At 39.6% G+C, this 9,572-nt stretch overlaps 1 non-coding gene across 1 annotated transcript; it reads left to right on the top strand.

Annotated features, from left to right (window-relative positions):
• Nucleotides 1–821: 821 nt before the first annotated feature.
• LOC148544233 (small nucleolar RNA R71) lies at nt 822–925 on the top strand. The gene has a single exon (XR_015900505.1). It is a non-coding gene; the product is annotated as a small nucleolar RNA R71 (small nucleolar RNA).
• The last annotated feature ends 8,647 nt before the right edge of the window (nt 926–9,572 follow it).

Genomic DNA, 9,572 nt, shown 5'->3' with positions numbered 1-9,572 from the left:
GAAGGTCTTCCTCACTGGGATTCACGTCCTCCTCCTCTCTTGTGGGTTCGGCCATGATGGTCAATTCAATGGCCTTGCACTCTCCTTTTAGGTTTTCTTCTGTATTGCTTGGGAGAGCACTAGGAGGGATTTCAATGATCTTCTTACTCAATTGGCCCACTTGTGCCTCCAAATTTCTAATGGATGACCTTGTTTCATTCATGAAACTCATAGTGGCCTTAGATAGATCAGAGACTAAATTTGCTAAGCTAGATGGATTCTGCTCAGAATTCTCTGTCTGTTGCTGAGTAGATGATGGAAAGGGTTTACTATTGTTAAACCTGTTTTTTCCACCATTATTAAAGCCTTGTTGAGGCTTTTGTTGATCCTTCTATGAGAGATTTGGGTGATTTCTCCATGAGGGATTATAGGTGTTTCCATATGGTTCACCCATGTAATTCACCTCTGCTATTGCAGGGTTCTCAGGATCATAAGCTTCTTCTTCAGAAGATGCCTCTTGAGTACTGTTGGATGCAGCTTGCATTCCATTCAGACTCTGGGAAATCATATTGACTTGCTGAGTCAATATTTTATTCTAAGCCAATATGGCATTCAGAGTATCAATTTCAAGAACTCCCTTCTTCTGAGGCGTCCCATTACTCACAGGATTCCTCTCAGAAGTGTACATGAACTGGTTATTAGCAACCATGTCAATGAGTTCTTGAGCTTCTGCAGGCATTTTCTTTAGGTGAATGGATCCACCTGCAGAAGTATCCAATGACATCTTAGCTAATTCAGACAGACCATCATAGAATATATCCAGGATGGTCCATTCTGAAAGCATGTCAGAAGGACACTTTTTGGTCAGTTGCTTATATCTCTCCCAAGCTTCATAGAGGGATTCACCTTCTTTTTGTCTGAAGGTTTGAATATCCACTCTAAACTTACTAAGCTTTTGAGGAGGAAAGAACTTGGCTAAGAAAGTCGTGACCAGCTTATCCCAAGAGTTCAGGCTACTTTATGTTGAGAATCCAACCATATTCTAGCTCTGTCTCTTACAGCAAATGGGAAAAGCATAAGCCTGTAGACCTCGGGGTCAACCCCATTGGTCTTAACAGTATCACAGATCTGCAAGAACTCAGTTAAGAACTGAAAAGGATCTTCAGATGGAAGTCCATGAAACTTGCAGTTCTGCTGCATCAGAGAAACTAATTGAGGTTTCAGCTCAAAATTGTTTGCTCCAATGGCAGGAATGGAGATGCTTCTTCCATGTAAATTGGAATTAGGTGCAGTAAAGTCACCAAGCATCCTCCTTGCATTATTATTATTTTCGGCTGCCATCTCCTCTTCCTGTTCGAAAATTCCTGTAAGGTTGTCTCTGGATTGTTGTATTTTAACTTCTCTTAGTTTCCTTTTCAGAGTCCTTTCAGGTTCAAGGTCTGCTTCAACAAGATTGTTCTTGTCCTTGCTCCTGCTCATATGAAAAAGAAGGGAACAGAAAATAATAATAGGGATCCTCTTTGCCTCAGTAGAGAGAGGTTCCTTTGTGTGAGTAGAAGAAGAAAGGGAATAAGAGTGAAGAAGAATGGATAATCCAAACACAAAGGTGAGGATAGGAGCAGAGATATGAGGTGAGGAGAAGTGTTAGTAGATGAATAAATAAATAGAAGGAGATGAGGGAGAGGAAATTTCGAAAATTAATTTTTGAAAAGAAGTTGATGATTTTCGAAAATTAAAGGAGAATTAAAATTAAAATTAAAATTTAAACAATTAATTAACTAAAAAGAATTTTTTTTTTTGAAAAAGAGGGAGATATTTTCAAAAATTAGAGAGGGATAGTTAGTTAGGTAGTTTTAAAAGAGATAAGAAACAAACAAAAAGTTAATTAGTTAGTTGAAACAAATTTTGAAAATCAATTTTTAAAAGATAAGAAAATAAGAAGTTAGAAAAGATATTTGAAAAAGATATGATATGAAAAGTTATGATTTTGTAAAAGATAAGATAAAAAGATATTTTTGAAAAGATATGATTGAAATTAGTTTTGAAAAAGATTTAATTTTTAAAATCACAATTAATGACTTGATTCACAAGAAATCACAAGATATGATTCTAGAACTTAAAGTTTGAATCTTTCTTAACAAGTAAGTAACAAACTTGAAATTTTTGAACAAAAACATTAATTGTTGATGATATTTTCGAAAATATGATATAAAATTAAGAAAAAGATTTTTGAAAAAATATTTTTAAAATTTTCGAAAATAATTAAGAAAAATGAAAAAGATATGATTTTTGAAAAAGATTTTGAAAAAGATAATATTTTTAAATTGAAAATTTGATTTGACTCATAAGAAACAACTAAATTTTAAAAAGTTTTGAAAAAGTCAACTCAAATTTTCAAAAATTTATGAGTGGAAAAGGGAAAGATATTTTTTTTATTTTTGAATTTTTAATGAAGAAAGAGAAAAACATAAAAAAGACTCAATGCATGAGAATATTTAGATCAAAACAATGAATGCATGCAAGAACACTATGAATGTCAAGATGAACACCAAGAACACCTTGAAGATCAAGATGAACATCCAGACTTATTTTTGAAAATTTTTAATGAGAGAAAAACATGCAAGACGCCAAACTTAGAAATCTTTAATGCTTAGACACTATGAATGCAAAGATGCACATGAAAAACAACAAAAGACACAAAATAAGAAAACATCAAGATCACACAAGAAGACTTACCAAGAACAACTTGAAGATCATGAAGAACACTATGAATGCATGAATTTTTGAAAAGTGCATAAATTTTTAGAAAAAATGCAATTGACCCCAAACTTAAAATTGACTCAAGACTCAAATAAGAAACAAAAAATATTTTTTTTATTTTATGATTTTATGATTTTTTTGTATTTTCTTTTAAATATTTTTGAAAAACATATAGGAAAAAGAAAATAAGAAATTCAAAATTTTTAATAAGAATCCCAGGAATCTTTCAATGTTGGCCTAAAGCTCCAATCCAAGGGTTGGGCATGGCTTAATAGCCAGCCAGCTTTAGGATATAAATCAGGCATGCAACAGCTGATATTCCAATTAACTTGCCTCTATGCTAATGGTTGGAAGCCACAGTCTAAAAGAATTAGACATGGCTTTACAGCTAGCCAGGCTTCAACATGCATCATGAAACACTAGAATTCATTCTATAAAATTTAGAATAATTTTCGAAAACAGATGAGAAATTTTTTGAAAGATTTTTGAAATTTTTTTTGAAAATAAAACAAAAAGAAAATTACCTAATCTGAGCAACAAGATGAACCGTCAGTTGTCCAAACTCGAACAATCCCCGGCAACGGCGCCAAAAACTTGGTGCACGAAATTGTGATCCCTGGTAATGGCTCCAAAGACTTGGTGCTCTAATCTTAATTCAGAATTTGTCACAACTTCGATACAACTAACCAGCAAGTGCACTGGGACGTCCAAGTAATAAAACCTTACGTGAGTAAGGGTCGATCCCACGGAGATTGTTGGTATGAAGCAAGCTATGGTCATCTTGTAAATCTCAGTCAGGCGGATATTAAATGGTTATGGAGTTTTCGAACAATAATAGTAAATAAAACATAAAATAGGATAGAGATACTTATGTAATTCATTGGTGAGAATTTCAGTTAAGCGTATAGAGATGCTTTCGTTCCTCTGAACCTCTGCTTTCCTGCTGTCTTCATCCAATCAGTCCTACTCCTTTCTATGGCAAGCTATATGTTAGGTATCACCATTGTCAATGGCTACATCCTGTCCTCTCAGTGAAAATGGTCCAATGCGCTCTCACTGCATGGCTAATCATCTGTCGGTTCTCGATCACACTGGAATAGGATCCATTGATCCTTTTGCGTCTGTCACTACGCCCAGCACTCACGAGTTTGAAGCTCGTCACAGCCATCCCTTCCCAGATCCTACTCGGAATACCACAGACAAGGTTTAGACTTTCCGAATCTCAGGAATGGCCATCCATGGGTTCTAACTTATACCACGAAGATTCTGATTAAGGAATCCAAGAGATACTCATTCAATCTAACGTAGAACAGAAGTGGTTGTCAGGCACGTGTTCATAGGGAATGATGATGACTGTCACGGTCATCACATTCATATTGAAGTGCGAATGGATATCTTAGAAGCGGAATAAGTTGAATTGAATAGAAAAACAGTAGTACTTTGTATTAATTCATGAGGAACAGCAGAGCTCCACACCTTAATCTATGGTGTGTAGAAACTCTACCGTTGAAAATACATAAGTGATGAAGGTTCAGGCATGGCCGAATGGCCAGCCCCCAAACGTGATCAAAGGATCAAAAGATAAGTAATTGATGCATAAATCCACTTCCGGGGCCTACTTGGTGTGTGCTTGGGCTTAGCTTGAAGTTTACACATGCAAAGGCTTCTTTTGGAGTTGAACGCCATGTTGTAATGTGTTTTTGGCATTCAACTCTGGTTCGTGACGTGTTTCTGGCATTTAACTCCAGACTGCAGCGTAGAACTGGCGTTCAACGCCCTTTTGCATCATCTAAACTCGGGCAAAGTATGAACTATTATATATTGATGGAAAGCCCTGGATGTCTACTTTCCAACGCCGTTGAGAGCGCGCCATTTGGAGTTCTGTAGCTCCAAAAAATTCACTTTGAGTGCAGGAAGGTCAGAATCCAACAGCATCAGCAGTCCTTCTTCAACCTCTGAATATGATTTTTGCTCAAGTCCCTCAATTTCAGCCAGAAAATACCTGAAATCATAGAAAAACACACAAACTCATAGTAAAGCCCAGAAATGTGAATTTAACATAAAAACTAATAAAAACATCCCTAAAAGTAACTAGATCCTACTAAAAACATACTAAAAACAATGCCAAAAAGCGTATAAATTATCCGCTCATCAGACCCCTTGTTCTTTTTTCTTACTGTAGGTGTAGTTGTTCTATGTCTTCACGTAAAAATATTGTCGAGATGTCTACAAAGGTTCCCTCTGGTATGGCGGATTGGTTAGATTCCATAGTTCTGATGCGTGTTACCGTTGCCGACCCTGAGTACTGCGAGAAACTTAGGCAATTTCATAGGGTCTGTGAGCGTAGGGAGGACGAGAAAAATTATGAGTTACTGTCGCCCGATCCTGAGGAGAGAGTCAGTTTCCCTCCTTTAGATCGGACAAAGCGGCCTTTCTTTTATGCCTATGACTATTTCTTTAGCCAATTAGGTATTATGCTTCCTTTTACTGCTTTCGAGACCGACCTCTTGTGGACCTGTAATGTGGCCCCTTCTCAGCTTCATCCAAACTCTTGGGCTTTTATAAAGATCTTCCAGCTGTTGTGTCGAGAACTTGGTATCCGACCTACCACATCCCTTTTTCTTTACCTTTTTGTGTTGACAAAACCTGGGGTAGTCAAGAAGAAAGTTTCTTGGATTTCCTTCTGAGCTACCCAAGGGAAGAAAGTGTTTTCCATGTTTGATGAGTCCTTTTAGGACTTTAAGAACTATTATTTTAAGGTCCGAGCTGTCGAGAATGTCCACCCTTTCTTTTTAGATGAGAATGATGAGCCAACCTTTCCTTTATGGTGGCAAAATGATATAGTAGCTCCCAAGAATTCTTAGGAAAGTTTAGATGAAGTAGAGCAAGCCTTGGTGGGTGTTTTAGAGGAGCACTGGGGGGAGCCTCCTCACCTGGATACCAAGAGATTTCTAGGAGATCCTTCCCTCCTCTGTGCCGAGCTAGGTAGTGTCCGATCTCTTTCTTTGTAGAAGTGATTTTCTTTTTCTATTTATGGTTTTTGTCCTTTTTTTCTACTATGTAATTTGTTTTCTTGACTTCTTTTTCAGAGATGGTGAAATCTTCAGACTTTATAAATTCTTTCCTGAAGGCCAAGAAGGCAGTGGCTGCCCAGAACTTGTCACAGAAGACTTCGGGGGAGGCGTCTTCGGTACAATTGCCTCCAAAGAAACCGGCGGTTAAGTTTTAGGGTCTGAGGAAGATTATCCCGACCCCACAAGTTTGAACAGTTCCCTCTAATCCTTCTCAGGTAGCCTTTGGTGCTGCCTCCTCTCCTACTACTGCTAGTCCCCCTCTCAAGCGCCAAAAGACTGTTGGGACTTATGATCTGAATAATAAAGAGTTTGATGGCGTTGGTTTTGCTAGTTGATAGCTCCTCATGGAAAAGTTCCTTTGGATGATTTTCTATCCTCCATCATCTTGATTTTATTGCAAGTAACAGTATTTGGATGGCCAACCTTGGTGCGGCCTTGTCTCGAGTTATCCGGGATTCCCCGGTTCATGCGACCAAGGCTTTTATGGAGTATGATTGAATTAAAGGTCTGAAGGACGAGCTTGATGCTAGGGTTGCTGAATTGGAGATTGATGTATAGAAAGAGAAGGAGCGAGCTACTGTGGCGGAGGCAGCTGCTAACTTGGCCGAGGAGACTGCCAAAAAGTATATGGAGAGCTATACTCGGACCTAAAGTGAGTTGTTGGAGACTAGAGAGAGACTTCAATCTGTCTAAGATGATCATGCCGAGCTTCAGGGACATATGGTGAGTAGTATGACCGAGATGTATGAGATCCTGAAAGCTCAGGTCCGAGTTCTTGCTCCTGAGGCCGACCTCTCCTAATTTAGTATGGATAATGTGGTGGAGGATGGCAAGATTGTGCCTGCTCCAGATGATGATGATGAGGGTCCTCCCCTGGTGCCGCCGGCCAAGGCTTCTGCAGCTTTAGCTTCTTCGACTCCATCTGCCGAGGTGGTCCCTCCTAAGCCCGAGCCTGACGTGGAGATTCTGAACGGGCCGGATGGAGTTGTCAATGCCACCCCGATCTTGACCATGCCTCCTCCTCTTCCTCCTAAGGATGTTGCTACTGGGGCGAACATAGATCCCCTATGATGTTTCTTTTTATATCTTGCTATTGGTGTTTTATTGGTCTTGTAACTTTTGTGAATGACTTTGGCTATGGCCTTGTGACACTTTTGCTAGTTGCTTTCCTGCAACTTTTATTTCAAACACTTTAAACTCTTGGGCTGCCCTTTTAGGCAGCCTTTGAGTCTTTAATGTTTTTAATGTTTGTATGTTGTTTCTTCCTTGCTTTTTTACTCTTTCAATTCTTGCGGATTTTCTAGAGGTTTGGTACTTCCCAGTCCGACCTCCTTTGAGTAGTAATATGGGTTTTCTACCTTTGCCTTTCTCGATCATGCCTTGCTTTGAGTTTGTGTTATCAACTCTTGGCTTTGGCGAAGTTATCCTTGCGGCCTGGTGTCTGATAACTTTTTAGTGTTCTTTCCATAGAACCTTTTTAGTTTGTTCGGACGACCTTTGTAGCCCTATTTTGAGATCGTGCCTTCTTTGAGTGGAGTTGTACGCTTTTAGCTAAGCACTTTTGAGCCTTAAGTTGTTTTTCAACCTTTTTGGCTTTTTACTTGTTCTTTCCTTGAGGTCGTACTTGTTTCTTTGGGTCGCGCCTCTTCTGAGCTGATGTCGACTTGTATGGCTTCGTCACTCGAGCTTTTAGTCATATTCCAATAACTTTTTAGGTAGTGTTCTGAGGGGGAACGTTTTCTTTATATTTTGTTTGGATGACTTTTTAGCTTTGTTTTGTGCTCTTGCTTCAAGTAAGATCCCTTTCAGGACTTTATACCTTTTTAGCTGAGCACCTCAGGCCCTGGTTTTTTAACCTTTCTTTGGCCTTTGTGAGATGTTTTTGTCCCTTTTTAGTGATCCTTTTATTGGTCCGACTTCTCTGTCGGGCCTTCTCAAGTTATTTTTAGTAATCCCATTTTTAGTTAGACCTCGTCAGGCCACTTTTCATGGGTTACTTTTTATAACTTCTTTCATTAACTTGCTTCTATAGCTTCACCTTGCAGGCCTTTTTGTAATCGGGCGATGAATTTTTGCGTTTTATGAGTTTGGATTAATGCGTCTTAGTAGGAAACTTTTTAGGGAATTGATGACTTTTATTTAAATAATAATGAAATAAAAATAAAAGTAAAAGCGTGTACATGTGAGTTTACCCTCTTAGGTCGGGCAGCTTTTTGGATCTCATCCTGGCGTCACGTTGAAAAACCCTTTCAGGAAAAAGAGTGTGCCTTGACCTAAGATCATTACTATTTTCTAGCTATAGTACCTTCTTAGGTTACAGGCATGCCATGACCTTGGTAGCTCTCTCCCTTCGAGGTCGGACACCTTGTAGTAACCTTTCCCTAGTACTTCTGCAACTCGGTATGGTCTTTTCCAGTTGGCTGCTAGCTTCCCTTCTCCTGATCGACCTGCTCCGATGTCATTTTGGATTAAGATGAGATCGTTGGTGGTGAAGCTTCGCTAGACTACCTTCTGATTGTACCTTAAAGCCATTCGACGCTTTAGCGCTTCCTCTTTAATCCGAGCTCTTTCTCGGACTTCTGGAAGTAGGTCGAGCTCTTCCCTTTGGGCTTGTGAGTTGGTGTCTTCATTATAGAGGATCATTCTAGGAGATGTTTCTTCTATTTCTATGAGAATCATTGCCTCTATTCCATAAGCAAGTCAAAAGGGTGGTTCTCTAGTGGTGGAATGTGGTGTTGTCCGATATGCCCATAGGACTTGTGGGAGCTCCTCAGCCCAAGCCCCCTTTGTGTCCTGTAACCTTCGCTTTAACTCGGCCAATATAACTTTGTTGGCGGCTTCTGCCTGTCCATTGGCCTGTGGGTGTTCTACAGAGGTGAATTGGTACTTTATTTTCAGGTCAGCTACCAAGTTCCTGAAACCAGTGTCGGTAAACTGGGTGCCATTATCTGTGGTGATGGAGTAAGGAACCCCAAACTTTGCGATAATATTTCTATATAGAAATTTTCGACTTCTTTGGGCGGTGGCAGTGGCCAATGGCTCTGCTTCAGTCCATTTTATGAAGTAGTCTATGCCTACAATGAGGAACTTAACTTGCCCTGATCCCTGGGGGAAGGGTCCAAGGAGGTCTAGTCTCCATTTTGCAAATGGCCAAGGTGAAGTAATACAGATGAGCTCTTCAGGTGGAGCTATATGGAAGTTGGCATGCTTCTGGTATGGTGGGCATGTCTTAACAAACTCTGTTGCTTCCTTTTGCAAGGTCGGCCAGTAAAAACTAGCTAGGAGTACCTTTTTGGTAAGAGCTCTTGCCCCAAGGTGGTTGCCACACATGCCTCCATGTACTTCCTCTAGGACATCCCTTGTAGCGGAGGTCGGGACACATTTTAGGAGGGGTGTTGAGATCCCTCTCCTATATAGGATGTCATCCACTATGGTGTAGTATTGCACTTCTCGTACTCACCTTTTTGCCTTCTTTTTGTCTGTAGAAAGTGTTTCAGACCTGAGATAGCTGACTATAGGAGTCATCCACCCTCGGTCTTGATCTGATATACTTAAGACTTTTATTTCTTCTGAGGTTGATGGATTTTGTAGTGTTTTCTGAATGAGACTTCTATTATTTCTCCCTGGTTTGGTGTTGGCTAGTTTCGAAAGTGCGTCAGCTCGTGCATTTTGTTCTCTAGGTATATGTCGAATCTCATATCCTGTGAATTGTTCGAGCTGTTCTCTGGTCTTGTCTAGATACTTTTTTATGGTGGGATC

The sequence above is a fragment of the Arachis ipaensis genome, chromosome B9 (assembly GCF_059453495.1).
Source record: "Arachis ipaensis isolate K30076 ecotype BB chromosome B9, ASM5945349v1, whole genome shotgun sequence".
NCBI lineage: Eukaryota > Viridiplantae > Streptophyta > Magnoliopsida > Fabales > Fabaceae > Arachis > Arachis ipaensis.
Note: the sequence above shows the minus strand (reverse complement) of the source record. Positions and strands in the feature narration are given on the sequence as shown.